The sequence below is a fragment of the Mirounga angustirostris genome, unplaced genomic scaffold, assembly GCF_029215605.1.
Source record: "Mirounga angustirostris isolate CCGP_5_RB_7025 unplaced genomic scaffold, mMirAng1.0.hap1 SCAF_12, whole genome shotgun sequence".
Classification (NCBI taxonomy): domain Eukaryota; kingdom Metazoa; phylum Chordata; class Mammalia; order Carnivora; family Phocidae; genus Mirounga; species Mirounga angustirostris.
In genome coordinates this window covers 50046438-50065355 of record NW_026991720.1, presented here as the reverse complement: position 1 = coordinate 50065355, position 18918 = coordinate 50046438, and the positions used below count along the sequence as shown (strand labels likewise).

The following is an 18918-nucleotide window of genomic DNA, read 5'->3' as shown; positions in this document are numbered from 1 at the left end:
GCCAAAGGAGTGGACTTTAGGCTAGTTCATGCCACAGTAACATATAACCCCTGAATCGAAGTGGCCTAAAATCTCAGTAGCTAGTTTCTCCTTATGCTCCAGTACTGCAGGGGGCCTCTGCACCTTGTCATTCAGGGGTCTAGGTTGATGGAAAACCTACTGTCTGACAATTCTGCCATCTCAATATGGGGGCCTCAAGATTTGGACCAGCAGAAGGGAGTGCAGATAATTAAGTACCAGCTCTTAAATGTTTCTACTCAGAAGTGATTTGCATCAGTTTCTAAACATTTCAGTGGCCACAGGAAATAACAGGACGTGGCCTGGGATATGTCATGTTCCTATGTACCTAGAAAAAGAGGGAACTGGAAATGTTAGTGAGTTTTAGAAACATCAGTTACAGTGTTCTACTACTTTGCCTCCCTCCAAGTTTTAGCTTCATCCTATCATTCTCTACACTGCCACCTGGGAGACTTTTGTAAAATGCAAATCTGACATGTAAAATGCAAATCTTGCTTGAAAGATATGAGTTGGCCAGAACTGGCCTTTAGAAGTGGCCTGCCATTGCGGGAGGGTACAGGCTGGATACAGCTGCTGGTGGAGAGAGAGTGGTATAATGGCACAGCTGGAACTCTTCTTTGTAGCTGCTGGGCTCTGGTGGTGAATAATAATAATAGAGGATCAGTACCTGAAACAGAAGTGTCTTATACTGTTTGCCTTGCAGGGTCATTCCAGTACCCTCTATTGATGAAGTTTAAAATTCTGCCACCTGACAAAGGAGAAGCTTTTGCGGGATCCAAGTCCACTATCACAAAATGCAGGGCAAAGAAGAGTGAATTTGGAATGGAGAACCAATAAATTGATAATTTGCACACCTTAGCAAAGATAATTTATTTAACACATACTATGTGCCAGGTGCTATGATAGAATTATGTGTGTGTGTGTGTAGGTGTACATAATTTTAAATCCCACAGCAGCCCTGTGAAGTAGCTATTATTCTTATTTGACATATATGAAAAATGATCCATGTTTGTCTGGACATCAAAGCTATGCTCTTTTCTGCTATCCTGATATTCTTTTCTTCTCTGTGGAAAGTTAAATGCACCCTCATGTCTTCCCCTTTAGTGCTTGCCTCTGTATTACAACACTTATATTGCAGTACCTATTGGTTTGTATGTCTACCTCTCTCTATAATATAGGAGTTTGTATGTCTACCTCTCTCCATAATATAGGAGTTCCTAAAAAGCAGGAATAGTGTTTTTTGATTGATTTTGGGTTCCTAATGCACACCTTTAGTGCTTAGTACCTAACAGGCACTTAAATGCTCATGAAAAGCATAATTGTTTGGTTGTTCCCTCCTTGAAGCCAGTGCCAGTGGGCTAAATAATTCTGGAAACACCTAGGTAGGTACCAAGTAAATCTGTTGAATTGGGTTGAATATTTACCATTGGATTAAGCTAGTTGGGTCTTGTTGAGTCTTGAGAATAGGGAAAGCCTTTTTTGTTTTTATTTTATTTTATAGTTTGGTTTATTTATTAATACTATAATGTGGTGGGAAACTGTCTATTTAAAATCTCTTTGATATGTTTTTGTGCCTAGGAAATCTTTGATTCCTAAAAAACACTTGGCCCATAGTATAATGGTACAATTTTAGTTCACACTCATGGGTAGGTTCTGATGTTGGTCATTCCATTAAATTTCCTTTAGGTCCACATTTTACCTCTGTCACTTTTTCAAGTAAGGAATTTTGGAATCATCCTTTGGATTATGTTGTTGGTATTGAAAGAGTATTGAGTTTTTTTTCTGGCAGGCAGTTAAATTACCAGCATGTATGAGACTTGGTTTTAGCCTTTATTAAGGTGGGTCTATTTTAACTTTGCCCCTGACTCTTTGCCCCTTTATAAAGGGGCCTTAGCTGAATGGCCAGAATGTTCACCAAAGTCCCTTCACTGTCCCTAGGCCTGAACTCCAGTGTGTCCCCAGCACTGTTCAGTGTCTAGAATCTTTATTCAGTTCTCATGCTTCCAGCAGCTATTCTAGTCCTGGATTTTGCTGTGTGTTTGAGACCCTCCCTCACAGGTCAGAGTTAGGATTCATGAGCTTTCAGGACTTGGTAACCCCTAATTTATCCTCTGCTTCCCCAACTTATTGTCATTATTATTTGTTTTGTTTTTTTTTCTTATTTATTTATTTATTTATTTATTTATTTATTTATTTATTTGACAGAGACAGAGACAGCGAGAGCAGGAACACAAGCAGGGGGAGTGGGAGAGGGAGAAGCAGGCTTCCTGCTGAGCTGGGAGCCCGATGTGGGACTCGATCCCAGGACCCTGGGATCATGACCTGAGCCGAAGGCAGTCGCTTAACCAACTGAGCCACCCAGGCGCCCCTGTTTTGTTTTTTTCTATTCTTGTTTTGGTACATCTCTGTCATCACTTTTCTATATTTCATCCCTGTGCATTTCAGTACATCTCTGTCATCACTTTTCTGAATTCCCTTTGCTGAAATGCCTAGTTTCGTTTCTGTTTTCCTAACTATACATATTGTATCACACATAGGTAAGAAAAACTGTTGAATAAAAAAGAAACAGAATAAGATCTAAAGCTCCATAACATTTATTTAAGTTAAACACAATGGAAAAAGTGACATAATCAATATGGTGACATAGGCCATTCTTCACTTCAGTCCCCCTATATAAGAAGACCAACTAGCAACTATCTATAGACAAGACATTGTGAAAATCGCAGAACCCAGGGGTGAGGCTGAAGCACCTCCATGTCTGCAGAGATTGAGAAGAACCTCATTAGGAGAGTAGGAGGAGTGACTGCACTCTGATTCTATTGCCCCTCCATGCCTGGATGCACTGAAGTCCCCCCAGGGCCTATGGTTTCACAAGTGGGGAAAAATATAGAGCCCTAGGTGGACATCCAGCCTCTGAGCACTGTGGGATGCTTCCCAGGAAACCCACTTGGGTCTTCCTTCACAGAGATGGCTGGGAGAATCTGTGGGGCTCAACTACGGGGGATAAGATAGAGATGGAGAAGAGGTTAGGGCTTACAGCAACTGAAGCTCAGAACTTGGCAAATCACATTCCTGCTTGCAGTGGTGCCTGAGCAGAGGTCCTAGCCAGTGGCCCTGTCTGGACAGGGAACTTGGTTGGCAGTTCTGCTTGATTTGGGTCCCTACCTAACAGGCTTTACCAGCTGTTGAGCCTGTTCTATGCCTCCTCACCCGAGGCAGGGAAGCAAATTTCCATCTGCACCCAACTCTTGAATATAGCTTCCAATCCCACCTGATCAGGAAATCCAGGCAACCACAGAGTCCATCCTACAGCCATGCACAGGCAGGGAGCCAGGTCAGCAGTTTTGCCCAACTATTAAGTATAGCTCTGGCCCCACCCCACATAACCAGGGAGTGTGAACAGTGACCTTAGGAAGGCTTGCAGTCAAGCCTATATTACTGCCCAGCTGTGGAGCCCAGCCTACAGCCCAACCCAATTGCTGAACCCAGTCCATGGCCTTACCTAATAGGGAACCCAGCCAGTTACCCTGCTAGACCTCAGTGTACACTATCTAGCCCCACCAAAGTACAGGATACAGCTGGACCCCTCCTGACCAGAGAGCATAGCCAGCAGCCTACCTAATCATGAAGCATAGCCTGTATGCTTATGTATGGTTGCCCAGCTTCAGGGTCTGTGGCCTTGCCTCTTCATAGGAACTAGCCTGAGGCCTGTCCAACCCTGAAGCTCTGCCTGCAGTCCCACCCGAGCACAGAATCCAGTCAGCAGCATCATCCAGTTGGAGAGCACAGTCTGAGATCCAATCTAACAGGAGCAATTGCAGAGCTCAGCCCATAGCCTTTCCCAACCGTGGAGTTCAACCAGTGGCATCACCCACCATGGAACATAGCCTGTGACCTTGCCTGACCAGAGATGATTGCAAAGCCCAACTAGTGGCCACATCTGACTGTGAAGCACAGCCAACAGCCTCACCCCATGAGAGAGCCCACCCAACAACTTTGCTTGACATGTGGCTCAGCCAGGAGGCCTACCCTGGAGCTCAGCCAGTGGCACCCTCCCCCCTTACAACCTCAGAGCATAAGCAGTGGCCTCGCTCAACTAGACCCTGATAGCAAGCCCAGTTGCTCACAGACTGTGCCAGCTGACCCATCCAGTCCAGCTGAGCTGACTAGTGAAGATCTTTCTCTGCTGAAATGAACCTGTAAAGTATAGAAGAAGACACTGCTATTCAAATGCATAGATACAAATGCAGGGAATCAAGGATCATGAAGAATCAGGGAAACATGACTAAAGGAAACTAATAAAGGTTTAATAACTGACCCTAAAAAAATGGAGATCTATGAACTGTCTGATAAAGAATTCAGAATAACCCTCTGAAGAAATTCAGTGAACTATAAGAACACACAGAAAGTTAAACAAAATTAGGAAAACAATGCATAAACAAAATGAGAAGTTCAATGAAGAAATGGAAACCGTAAAAACCCCAAACAGAAATCCTAGAACTAAAATACAATGATTGAACTGAAGAATTTAATAGAGAGCTTCAGCAGCACACTTGACTAAGCAGAAGAAAGAATCAGTGAACTAAAGGTAGGGCATTTGAAATTATCCAGTCAGAGGAGCAAAAAGAAAAAAGAATGAAAAGGAGTAAAGAAAGCCTATGGGACTTATACCATCAAGAGAAACAGTAAAATGGAAATCCCAGAAGGAGGACAGAAAGAGAAAGGGACAGAAAATCTATTTTTTTAAAGATTTTGTTTAAGAGAGAGAGTGAGTGGGGGGAGGAGCAGAGGGAGAGGGACAAGTGGGCTTTGTGCTGAGTGTGGAGCCCCATGCAGGGCTTGATCTGATGACCCTGAGATCATGACCTGAGCTGAAATCAAGAGTTGGATCCTTAACTGATTGAGCCACCCAGCCACCCCCAGAAAGTCTCTTTAAAGCAATAATGGCTGAAAACTTCCCAAATTTGGGGAGATAAATTGACATCCAGATTCATGGGGTCTAAACAACCCCAAATAGGTTGAACCCATAAAGGGCTACACTAAGATATTATAATTAAATTGTCAAAATTTGGAACAAAGAATCTTGAAAGCAGGAAAAATGAGTTGTCACATACATGGGAGGCAGTCGGGGTGCCTGTGTGGCTCAGTCATTAAGTGTCTGTCTTCAGCTCAGGTCATGATCCCAGGGTCCTGGGATCGAGCCCCTGCATTGGGCTCCTTGCTCAGCGGGAAGCCTGCTTCTCCTTCTCCCACTCCCCTTGCTTGTGTTCCCTCTCTTGCTATATCTCTCTCTGTCAAATAAATAAATAAAATCTGTAAAAAAAGAAAGAAACTTTGCAGTCTAGGAGAGAGTGGTATGATATATTTAAAATATTGAAAGAAAAAAAAAATCTGTCAACCAAGAATACTATACCTGACAAAGCTGTACTTTAAAAGGGAACAGAAAGAAAGACTTCCCCTAAGAAACAAAAGCTGAGGGAGTTCATCACCACTAGACATGACTTACAAGAAATGCCAAAGGGCATTCTTCAAGGTGAAATAAAAGGATGTTAATTAACATAATAAAAAGTGAATATGTAAAAGTCACTGGTAATGGTAAACATATAGTCAAAGTCAGATTTTCTAATATTGTAATGGTGGTGCATAATTTACAACTCCTGTTTAAAAGTTCAAAAACAAATGATTAAAAATAGCCATAACTACAATAATATGTTACTGGATACATGATATAAAAAGACATACATTGTATCATCAATAACCTAAAATGTGATAGTGGGGGAGAAATAAAAGTATAAAGTATCTGTATGATACCAAAATTGAGTTGCTATTAGCTTAAAATAGGATATTATAAGTATAAGATATTTTGTGTAAGTCTCATGGCAACCACAAAAGAAAATCTGGATTAGATACACAAAAATTATGATAAAAGAGTCAAAGTATACTACCACAAAAAGTCATCAAGTAACAAAGGAAGACAGCAAGAGAGGAAGCAGGAACAAAAAATCTACAAAGCAGTCAGAAAAAAATGAACAAAATGGCAATAGTAAGTCCTTGCCTATCAATAATTGCTTTTAAAATAAATGGATTAGATTCTTCAATCTAAAGATAGAATGAATGCATAAAAAAAGATCCAATGATATGCTGCTCATAAGAGACTCACTTAACTGTAAGGACACACATGGACTGAGAGTGAAGGGCTGGAAAGAGATATTTCAAGCAAATGATAATCAAAAGACAGCAGACATAGCTTTACTTAGACAAAATGGACTTTAAGCTAAAAATGGTCTAAAGAGACAAGGTCATTATAAAAATGATAAAGGTGTCAATTCATCAAGAAGATACAACAATTGTAAATATTTATGCAGCCAACATCAGAGCCCCTAAATACATAAAGCAAATACTAACAGAACTAAAAGGAGAAGTAAACAACAATGCAGTAATAGCTGGGAACTTTAATACCTCTCTCTCAAAAATGAATAGATCATCCAGACAGAGAATCAATAAGGAAACAGCGATTTGAACAACATTCATCCAACAGCAGCAGAATACACATTTTTCTCAAGTGCACACAGAACATTTTCTAGAATGGATCACAAAGGAAGGTTAGGTCACAAAAGAAGTCTTTAAAAAGATACTGAATTGTTCAATATCTTTTTTGATCACAATAGTATGAAACTAGAAATAAATAATAGGAGGAAAATTGGAAAATTCATAAGTGGAAATTAGAACACTTCTGAGCAATGAATGGGTCAAAGAAGAAATAAAAAGGAAATAAAAAATATCTTGAGATAAAATGAAAACACAGCATACCAAAATACAGGATATGCAGCAAAAGCAGTTCTAAGGGCTTATAGTGATATATGCATACATCAAGAAAAAAGAAAGACCTCAAATGAACAACCTAACTAGTTCCTCAAGGAATTAGTAAAAGAGCAAATTAAACCCAAAGTAATCAGGAGGATGGAAATAAACATTAGAGCAGAAGTAAACTAAATAGAGAATAGAAAAACAATAGAAAAGATTAACAAAACTAAGAGTTGGTTCTTTGAAAAGATGAAAAAAAGGACAAGCCTTTAGCTAGACTAGTCAAGAAAAAAAGAGGACCCAAGTTAATAAAATTACAAATGAAAAAGGAGGCATTATAATTGATACCACAGAAATAGGAAGGATCATAAGAAACTACAATGAATAATTGTACACCAACAAGGTGGACAACCTAGAAGAAATGGATAAATTCCTAGAAGCATGCAACCTACCAAGACTGAGTCAGAAAGAAATAGAATATCTGAACAGATCAATAATGAGTAGGGAGATTGAATCAGTAATCAAAAACCTTATAACACAGAAAAGCCCACAACCAGATAATTTCATTGGTGAATTCTATGAAGCACTTACAGAAGAAGTAACACCAATCCTTCTCAAACTCTTTGGAAAAAAATAGAAGAAGGGTAACACTCTCACACTTATTTTACAAGGCCAGCATTACCCTGCTACCAAAGCTTGATAAGGACATTACAAGAAAAGAAAACTATAGGTCAATATCCCTGTAGATATAGTTGCAAAAATTCTCAACAAAATACTACAAAACTAAGTTCCACAACACATTAAAAGTATCTTATCAAGTGAGATTCATCCTTGGGATGCAAGAATGGTTCAACAGATACTAATCAACAAATGTGATATATCACATTAATTGAATAAAAGATAAAAATCATATGATAATCTCAGTAGATGCAGAAAAGCATTTGATAAAATTCAACGTTCATCCATGATAAAAATTCAACAACTTAGATCTAGAAGAAGTATACCTTAATATAATAAAGGCATATAAGACAAGCCCAGAGCTAACATACTCAGTAGTGGAAGGTTGAAAACTTTTTCTCTAAGATGTGGAAAAAGACAAGATTCCTATTCTCACCATAGTACTGGACGTCCTAGCCAGAGTAATCAGGCACAAAAAAGAAGTAAGAGGAATCCAAACCACAAAGGAAGAAGTAAAATTATGTTTGTAGATGACATGATGTTATATGTAGAAAATGTTAAAGACTCTAATGAAGAGTTGTTAGAACTAGTAAATGACTTTAGTAAAGTCACAGGAAGCAAAATCAACATACGAAATTATTTGCATTTCTATATACTAACAAATTATCTAAAAAGAAAATGATAACATTTACAATAGCATCAAAAACAATAAAAGACATAGGAATAAATTTAACCAACCATATGAAAGATCTGTACTTAGAATTATGAGACAATGATGAAAAATCAAAGAAGAAACAAACAAGTAAATGGAAAGATATTCCATATTCATGGATTAGAAGAACTAATATTGTTAAAGTGTCCATACTACCAAAGCCATCTATATATTCAATGCAATTTTTATCAAAATTCCAGTGGCATTTTTTACACTTGATCTTAGCCAAAAGGCCGAGAAGCAATCCAGTGGCATTTTTTAAAGAAATAGAAAAAGCAATCCTAAAATTTGTATGGAAGCACAAAAGAACCTGAGTAGCCATAGTGATTCTGAGAAGAAGAAAGCTAGAGGCATCACATGTCCTGATTTCTAACTATATTACAAAGCTATATGATCAAAACAGTATGGTATATGCATAAAAACAGACACATTGACCAACAACAGAATTGAAAGCTCAGGATTAAACCCATGCATATATGTCAGCTAATATTTGACAAAAGAGCCAAAAATAATCAATTGGGAAAAGATCGTCTCTTCAGTAAATGGTGCTGGGAAAACTGAATATTCACAAAGAATGAAACTGGACCCTTATACTACTCACAAAAATGAACTTGAAATAGATTAATGACTTAAGACCTGAAACCATAAAACTCCTAAAAGAAAACATTGAAAAACCTCCCTGACATTGGTCTTGGCAACAATTTTGTGGATATGACATCAAAAGCACAAGCAACAAAAGCAAAAATAAATAAGTGGGACTACATTAAACTAAAAATTAGCTTCTGCACAGCAAAAGGAATGATCAAGAAAACGAAAAGGCAACCAATGGAATGGTAGAAAACATTTGCAAACCACATATCTGATAAGGGGTTAATATCCTACATATATAAGGAACTCATACAACTCAATAGCAAAAAAACAAACAAAAACAAAAACAAAAAAAGAAACAAAAACCCCCAAATAATCTGGTTAAGATGGGCAAGGGGTCTGAGTAGACATTTTTTCCAAAGGAGACATTCAAATAGATAACAGGTACATGAAAAAGTGGTTAAGATCATTAATCATCAGGGAAATGCAAATCAAAACCAAGTGAGAAAAATAATGCCATACCCGTTAGAATGGCTATTATCAAAGAGACAAGAGATAACATGTGCTGGTGAGAATGGAGAAAAGGGAACCCTCATGCACTTTGATGGGAATGTAAACTGGTGCAGCCACTATGGAAAACAGTTTGGAAGTTCCTCAAAAAATTAAAAATAGAACTACTATATGATCCAGCATTTCCACTTTTGAATATATATTTAGAGGAAATGAAATCACGATCTCAAAGAGATATCTAGGCCCCTATGTTCATGCAGCAGTATTTACAATTGCCAAGACATGGAAACAACGTAAGTGTCCATTGATGAATAGATAAAGAAAATGTGTGTGTGTGTGTGTGTGTGTAAAATGGAATTGGTAAAAAGAATTTTGAGCATTTAGGGCATACACATATGTCACACACATACACATACACTTTACCAACATACACTACGGTTGACTCTTGAACAACACGGATTTGAACTGTGTGGGTCCATTTATATGTGGATGTTTCACAGTACGGTACTTTCTTATGATTTTCTTAATACTTTCTTTTCTTTAGCTTACTTTAAGAATACAGTATATAATAAAAATAACAAACAAAGTACCTGTTAGTTGATTGTTTATGTTACTTGTAAGGCTTCTGAACAACAGTCGGCTAATAGTTAAGTTTTGGGGGAGTAAAAAATTATACTCGTATTTTTGACTGCTTGGGAGTTTGGTGCCCCTAACCCCTGTATTGGTCAGTAATGAACTGTGTATATATATTTGTACACAACTTTTAAGACATTTGGTGGTAAAATATGCATATTGAAATGAGAGATTTTATATGCTTATATTTATTGCTTACCAGATTTATTCTTTTTTCCATGACTTCATTTATTCTATAAATGTTAATTGAACAACTGTGCGTTCAACATAGGGGATGCAAAGTTGAAAATGTCTGATCCTTGATCTCAGAAAACTGCAGTTTAGTAACCTGTTGGATTCCAAAGTGGGGTGAAGCATTACCAAGATGGTACAAGGTGATCCAATAGGGCATGGAAAAAATAATTAGAACCTCTATATATTTTACCCAAACATTTAAATTTCTACTTTTACTTATATTTTATACTGGACTTTGTTAATTCTGTGATACACATAAAGGAAGTGTATGGGGAAATAGCCTCTCATTTATTTTTCAAGGGAATATAATTGGTACAATATAAGTGGAAGGCAATATAATGGAATATATTGGAAGGCAATTTACAATATAAATGGAATTTTCCAACATCTATCAAAATTGTGACTGGATAGCATTTTGACCTAGAAATTCCTTTTCTAGGAATTTTCCCTGCACACATGCATACCCACAGGGCTCAAGCAGTACAGCATTGTATGTAACAGGAAAAGATTTGATATAACCTAAAGTCCATCAACTAAGTTATATCACATCCATACAATGCAATACCATGCAGCCATTAAAAAGAGTGATAATACTTTTTATTTATTGTCTTCAAACAAGCTCTGAGATATATCTGAAGGGAAGAAAAATCAAAGTATAGAACAGTTATAGGGTATGCTACTATTTGTTAGTAAATGAAAGAAATTGATATATTTTCTTTTTTTTTAAAGATTTTATTTATTTATTCTTGAGAGACAGAGAGAGAGAGAGAGGCAGAGGGAGAAGCAGGCTCCCAAGGAGCAGGGAGCCCGATGTGGGACTCGATCCCAGGACCCTGGGATCATGACCTGAGCCGAAGGCAGAGGCTTAACCATCTGAGCCACCCAGGCGCCCATAAATTGATATATTTCCTAATAATTCTATGTATATATATACATACAACATTTCTTATATATGCTTAGAATATTTCTAGAAATATGCACAAGAACCTGGCCACATTACATTGATTGACCTTGGGAAGGGGAAGTGGTAACTAACTCAGTGGAGGGAGGGAGGGGGTTTACCATATTCCCTTTTTGCAACTTTTGAGTTTTGAACCATATTACTTATTTGTTGTAGATGAGGTTTTCTGGAAGCAGATGCTGAGAGGGAGTTTGGGGTACAAGATGTTTGTTAAAGACAACACCTGTGGAAGGGAGGAAGGGAAGCAGGACTGGGCAGAGGGAGAAGCCTATCTGTGTCTCCAGCCTGACAAAACCTTGACTAACCCTCTGGGGAGCTTGGAGCACAAATGGCCTGACATTACTTTTCCTAACCCTATACTTCATTGAGAATTTGGGTGGGTATAAAATCCCAACAGTGTGAAGGAAGAAAAGTTATTCTTAGATTAGGAAGTCTTGGAACAATGTATCTTCCAGGAATCTCTTTCAATTTGTTTAAGTCAGTGATCCTCCCCACCTCATCCCTGTCTTTGAATTCAAAGGTAATTTTTAACTGATGCAAATGTATAATCATGCTTATTTGTTTGTTTACAAATTTGACACCACATGGAAAACTGGGATGCAGTCACCCTAATACAAATCCTGTAGAATTCTTTTGACTTCTTAAACTTTGTTCACCTATTTCTTTCTAAACATAAAATTAATCTTAAAAGAAGACTCAAAGTTTGGAAGTCAATTAGTATAACTTCACAGGCCGTGCAGAAGTGCTGTCTGTGATATTCCTGATGTATAACCATCCAGTCTTTGCTCACATTTCCTTAGCTTATATAAGTCAGATCAATTACTGGGCAGCTATAATTGTTAGAAGTTCCTTTCAAACTTGCCAATTTGTAACTTCCACCAATAGGTAGTAACACAGAAGCCTTTCTCTTCTCTGACTAGCCCTGACTTTAGAAGCACGTTGCTTTCGTTAGTCTAAAAGAAGTGACATGACACCTCCACCATGTCCTACCCCTCAGCTTTTCTCTGCCACTTTGCTGTGTTTATTAGTATTAGAGTGAACAGTGCTCATAGACCTGAAAAGTGAGGAGAACAGGTTTGCTTAGGGTAAGAAACAAGACTTCAGAAATGATTTAGTGTCTTGAGTAAGGTCATGCATAACACTACAAGGTAAAAGCCTTATCCAGTTTGATTGGCAAGTGAAAGGCTCATGCATCAGAGAAATCGCTGACTTCAGTGATGTATAATCCCTGGCTCCATGCCTGCCCCATTCCCTTATCAGGAGAGGGCCATTGCCCTCTCGCTGTCCTGTGATGTAGGATATGGCCAAGACTGACAGAGAAGGTTGAAGGGGCAGTTGTTAAAATGTCACCCACCCAGACTGAAATCCAAATGGCTTAATTTAACATGATGCATTTTAATTAATGAGAGTGAAAAAGTGAAGAGGTTGTGGTTTCTAATCAAACAGAGTAATGCTTTAATTACTGAAATGCAAATGGCTTGATTGGGAGGGAAATAAAAGTTAATTAGATCAAAAAGATATATTAAGAGGAGACTAAAAACATCTTTGCCAGAAGTAGATCTATAGTCGGTTTGTGGTAAAAGAAGGTACATATAGGAATTAAAGGGTCTGGGGTGCCTGGATGCCTCAGTCGGTTGAGCATCAGACTCTTCATTTCAGCTCAGGTCATGATCTCAGGGTCATGGGATTGAGCCCCCACTTCGGGCTCTGGGCTCAGCATGGAGTCTGCTTGTACCTGTCCCTCTGCTCCTCCCACTGCTTGTGCTCTCTCTCTCTCTCTCTAAAAATAAATAAATAAAATCTTTTAAAGAAAAAGAAAGGCTCTAATGTAAATATTTTAGTATTTGATCACTTTGTGACTTGAGTGACTATTTCAATTTTATAATAAATATAACCTTTGGATTTCATTACAGATATTTTAACATAGATCCTTGCTGATTCTCAGTGGGTGCTGTTTTTTTTTTGTTGTTGTTTGTTTTTTAAAAGTACTCTGCTTTTCTGGGTGCCTGGCTGGCTCAGTTGGAGGGGATTGTGACTCTAGATCTCAGGGTCGTGTGTTCGAGCCCCATGTGGGTGTAGAGATTACTTAAATAAAACTTAAAAAAAGATAAAGTACTCTGCTTTTCCTTAAGGATGTACCAATTCTCTGATGCTAATCATCCTTAACTCATAGCTAGACTGAGGCTGCAAAAATGTTTACTTTTGCCTCCTAAAAACTGTTGAATTGAGGTGATTATACATTAGTTTAAAAATTTTAAGTTGTTAACTGAGCCTTAAGTGTATAGTATACTGTACAGTATAAAACGAGAGGCTTTTAAAGACTTTTTGTGGTGGTGGTGGTGGTGGTTATTGTTGTTTTTGGTGTAAGAATTTAAAATTGGTTAAGTACAGGGTTGCCTGGGTGGCTTAGTCAGTTAAGCGTCTGCCTTCCGCTCAAGCCATGATCCCGGAGTCCCAGGATGGAGCCTGGCATCGGGCTCCCTGCCTCAGTGGGAGCCTGCTCTGCTTCTCCCTCTGCCCCTCACCCTGTTCTCGTGCGCCCTGTCTCGCTCATTCTCTCTCTCAAATAAATAAAATCTTTTTTATTTTTATTTTTTAAAGATTTTATTTATTTGACAAAGAGACACAGCGAGAGGGAACACAAGCAAGGGGAGTGGGAGAGGGAGAAGCGGGCTTCCCACGGAGCAAGGAGCCCGATGTGGGGCTCAATTCCAGGACCCTAGGATCACGACCTGAGCCGAAGGCAGATGCTTAACGACTGAGCCACCCAGGCGCCCGGTCAAATAAATAAAATCTTTAAAAAAAAAAATTTTTTTTTTGGTTAAGTACAAATGTGGAGCATTTTCTGCCCTCTAGTGGTTAAAAGTAATTTTGCAATATCTGTTATATTTCAGTGCTTTAAATTACAGGGGAAAAGCTCCATGATATTTCATATTTTAAAAACGGTTTGAAATTATGTGGGTGCATTTCTGTAGCTATTTACTATGGTTGCATATTTTAAGAAATACACAATAATTTTATGTTTTATTAACCACAATATGCTAATTCCTAGAAATCTGGTGAGAAATAAATTTTGAGAGAATTGTTTTTCAGGATTAAAATAATACTTCTCTACCTCTATGAAGAGAGTATTAATTTGACATTGATCTCATTATAATTTAATTCTACTCCTAATTCTAATAGTGATTTTCCTGTTTGACTCCTTTCATAGTTCCTGTATGTAGGAAGAGACAATTGGGTGATAATCCCATCCATTTCCTAAGCATAGGATTGGACATATTATCTTGGTGTTATAATATGAGAGGAAAACTTCGTAATAGATGAAAGACAAGAATAGGCTATTAAGAAGAATGTGTTAGAGCCCTGAGGTTCAAAGAAAAGTGCTGTAAAATAGCAAGCATATGGATAATTGTTGACCATTCTTTATTTCTTAGGATAATTTTCATTACTTCTCTGAAATAAATGTCTCCTCATAGCTGACTGCTGATAGAGACCTTTACTGTTCCAGGTATTTCCAGAGAAGCACTAGCATGGTCCCGGATGAAACCAATATATTATAAGCTGGTGAGATGATAAAATAGTTCAGGAGGAAAAAAGATTAGCAACAATAACCCCCTTTCCAGATAAGCTTAAAGGGAATATAAAAACAACTTAATGTTCTGGTGAAAGATGTGACATTCCTAAATAATGTAGGAGTTTGTCAGAGTCGACATCTCTAAAAACATCAGTCTTATTGTTGTTATAGAAGTTTTTTTGGTAGGCCAAATCATGCTAAGTTTTGGATGTGGTTATTTAGGTATTAATAGTGTGAGTATAATTAGAGAAGAGTGCCAAACTACTTAAAAAGACAAGTGAAATGTACTTAATGCCACTGAATTATACACTTAAAAATGCTTAAGCTGGTAAATTTTATATTGTATACATTTTACCAGAATAAAAAGGATACATAAAAAAGGCAAGTGAAATCTCCCTGATTTTTTTTAATACTTCTAACAACAATGAATAAAATGTGCAACATTTAGAAAACATTTTACGAACTCGGGGCCAAATTAATACATAGTAAGTTAAAATAAACATCGGATATAATAAAGAGGGACAGACATTCACCACATAATACTTTCCTAATTCAAGCCTGACTCCAAAAAGCAAAGTGATTAATAACAAACATCAGTCCAGGTGAGAGATAGGTAAAGGGTGCGATACCTGGATACTCCTGAGATCCATGTCAGTGGGCTGGGGCAGCCTTCCTCCTGATTTATTTTACTGCCTTTACTGCTTTTTTCCAGTTCATGAATGAGATCTGTGTGAGGTGGCAAATAGCCCAGGGAGTTAAAGACCCATCAGGCCAACTCTACCTACTAATGCCTTTTGCCCCATTCCACTTGCCAATGACTACATATGTTAGCAGCTCTCTTGACCAGTTCAGTTCTCCCACTGAAGCAGAAACTGATAGTCGAGTTTCATCATCAACAAGAGTACTTTGTGTGCCACGGGGGAAAAAAATTACTAGTTAATGTTTCTTTAGAGTTTATTCTGTGATGTTTTTATCCTTTATAATAAAGTCTTTCATTAGTGATAAAGTAGGCACCTCCTTACCTGCTCTTAAGGTAGATCCTTTAGGGAACAGCGAAGTTAGAGCTGTCCAGGCATCTGTGGTCTTTGTTTCTTCCTTCCTTCCCACCCTCCCTCTTTGTAAGATCTGTATATAGTGTTCTAAAACACTGAAGGTGTATTCCTGGGCTCCAATGCACTTGTGTCTTCTTTTTTGAAAGCTTAATTCGACAAATGTTTCCTGAATGCTTCAAATGTTTGGGGCTGGAGGGGAGGTGGTTGCAGGGTGGTGGACAGGATGGTGGACGGAGGAGAAAGAGCACAAATGTGGAAGTCAGATCTCGGTTTTGCCCACTCCTTAGCTCACATTTCTTCAGAAAGTCCTTTCTGAGCTTACTTCTCATGTATAAAGATGAGTACCACAGTAATAGTTACAACAGCATTAGATGTTAAACCAGACATAGTTATCATAACAATAAATCGTCACTATTACTAAGCCGGGGAGAGGTACAGAAACACGAAAGTGTGTGTTTCTAGGAATAAAGCATAGTTTAGTGTGTTCATTAAATAACAGGGTGAGTTCCAAAGGAAGAGTGTCACATAATGTCTGCAGAAAGAGCTTCAGTACAAAGAGAAAACACACATGAGGCAAGTGGAGGCCAGTGCTCTCACTTTTCATGCCTATTTCATTTTGTTGGTTACACTTAGGTGAACACTGACTTTTCATTTTTCTCACTGAGAAATTGGTCCCAGAGTCAATACATTCCCCCCCTTTTTGTATTTCTCAAGGTCATTGTCATAGTATGATGTATGAAATGTGGACCTGAGATCACATGGAAGTCACTTTCCATGAAAATCGTTGGTGTTGTCCACCCCAGCTTTCCTGAAGCCCCTACACTTTGCTCACCTTTACAGGCTGACTGATGTTTAGGTCAGGACCAGTCCAAACGGAATATCCTTGGGAAAGAAGGGAAGTGTTGGAAAAGAGGAGGAGGGGTATAGAATGGGATATTTTGGGGATGTGCCTAGGAAAGTACATCAAGGAGAAGTGCATAATTACCATGTCATTTCCATTTTATGCTACTGTAAAAAGTCAGAATTTGGAGGAAGATCAGGTTAAACCACTTCAGTGATTCTGATTGTTTTGGCATTACGTTTTCTGCACTTGATTGTCTTATCAGATAACAATATTCATTTATAAACTGAATTAGATGTTAAAGTAATTCTAGAAATTAAAAAAACTTCTATTGCAGTGATTCTTAAACTTCATGGAGATCACAAACACCGCTGAGAATTTACCCAAGAACTCTGAACTCTTCTTCAGAAAAATGTGCATATATGTGTAATGATTCAGAGAAAATGTCATTTTTAGCATCTGTAAGCATTCCTTATAAGGAGAGGTCAATCATTGTTGCAAAGGATGTCAAAATGAAGTTTTAACCGAACACCAAAATCTAACAGACTTAAAATCCCAAAGCGAGATCACCATTTGCAGACTCTGAAGGAAGTGTTTGGAAAGAGGTTCCATTAGTCCTCAATCCCCTTACTTACGTGGAAACTATAAAAGGGTAGGATTTGGGTTTATGAAGAGATTTCTTTGGAGAGCTTTGTTCCCTCTCTCTGAATGACCACTTCCCATGCCCAGGTGTCAGAGATTACTGCATTTCTTACTCTTCACCAGGGAGGGGCTTCCATATGATGAAGAAATGTCTTCCATGTGGTTGAGAGAAAAAAAGGACTGGTACCCCAACTCCAGGCCAAAAAGCTAAATCTTCTGGGGGCAGCAGAATAGCAGAGGTGAGTTGGAGGTGTGGAAGGTGAACCGTGTGTGACCAGACTTTGGTAAAGAGAGGTTTGTGAGAACCATCAGGAATCCTGCTGAAGAGGCTCTTCAGAAGAAAAATGGGCATGCATGGAGTGGGTGGCTGTGTCCTAGGGCAGGAGCTGAGGCCAGCTTGGGGGTTGAAAATTATTATGGGAAACAGAAGGTGGAGGGAGAGGGCCCAGCAATGGGTCCCAGAGGTGAATCCATCATTCCCGGTAAGAACTGTCCTATCCCCTTGCCTTTCATCTCAAACTGTCTTTCATCCCAGTAGAGTTCAACAAAGCAGCCAGAGTGAGGAATTGGGTGAGCCTAGAAGAGAGGCAGAAGTTGAGTACAGTCCTGACCCCAAACTCAGTCCCTATGTGGGAATAGTGGAGAACGAATGAATGGGTGGCTGAACACAGACTGAAATGCTGATTGCAATGGAATTGAGACCCCATGTTTTTGACTTAGACAGACTAAGGGTCTGATGTCACTCAAGAGCTGTGAGGTTCATGGCATCTATCTATATGTCCATCCAGGGCCAGGGGAAAATTGCTGTATGCCCTCTTCCCTCTCCCTTAGATTTTAAAGTGGGTACTAGGATGCAAAAATAAATTTGCATTTGACTACATCTTACAAGTTGTGCAATTATATTGTTACCCACTGTAGGATGTAAGCAGACTTCCCAGGCTCGTGTGACCAGCTGGCCCTTGGGTTTCATGTGGAAAATGGGAGCTGCTCTGATTAATAAACATGGGGAGGGATGGAATACTAGAAGTGTGGGAAGAGCCAGAGGGACAAGTCTGGGGGAATAGGACAAACGACATAATTTGAGGGGCCTGATGCAAAATAACAATACTGGCCCCTTATTCAAATTTACTATGAATTTCAAGAAGGCAACAGCAGAGTATGTAACCAATCGAGGGCCCTGTGTGACTGCATGGGTTGCACATCCATGAAGCTACTCTGGGGTGAGGAAGGAGGGAAACCTACTAGTTGTCCAGTTAAAGAGATACTCAGGAGAACAGGCTTGTCCAATTGAGACTTTCTCAGTGAAATGCTCTGCAGTGTGATCCCCTCCTCAAGATCCCACAAATCCTTAGCAAAATTGCGAACCCCCTTATGTGAATGGTTTCTTGTGGAAGCTGGCAAAGGGGCTGGTGAGCCGTGAGGGACTAAAACAGAACAAGCCAAGTAGGTAAGGGGACAGCTGAGGGCTGGTTATTTACCTGACATTTCCCACATATTTCAAGGGTTTAGGTAAAGAACCCATGTTATATGACAAGAAGTTTCCCCATGTCATATAGTGTCAAGGGATCACATGGCCTTTTGTTTATTTCTTTATTAGTGTTATCAGGATGTTGTGTGATACTTTCTCTGTTGCTCAGAATTGGCGACTAGGGACCAAACCTGGATATACAA

General features: G+C 38.8%; 1 pseudogene across 1 annotated transcript in view; it reads left to right on the top strand.

The window, feature by feature from the left end:
- The window catches only part of LOC123835478 (glyceraldehyde-3-phosphate dehydrogenase-like), a 140358-nt pseudogene that overhangs the window by 53950 nt on the left and 67490 nt on the right, over positions 1-18918 (top strand). The gene's annotated exons all lie outside the window — the stretch shown is intronic.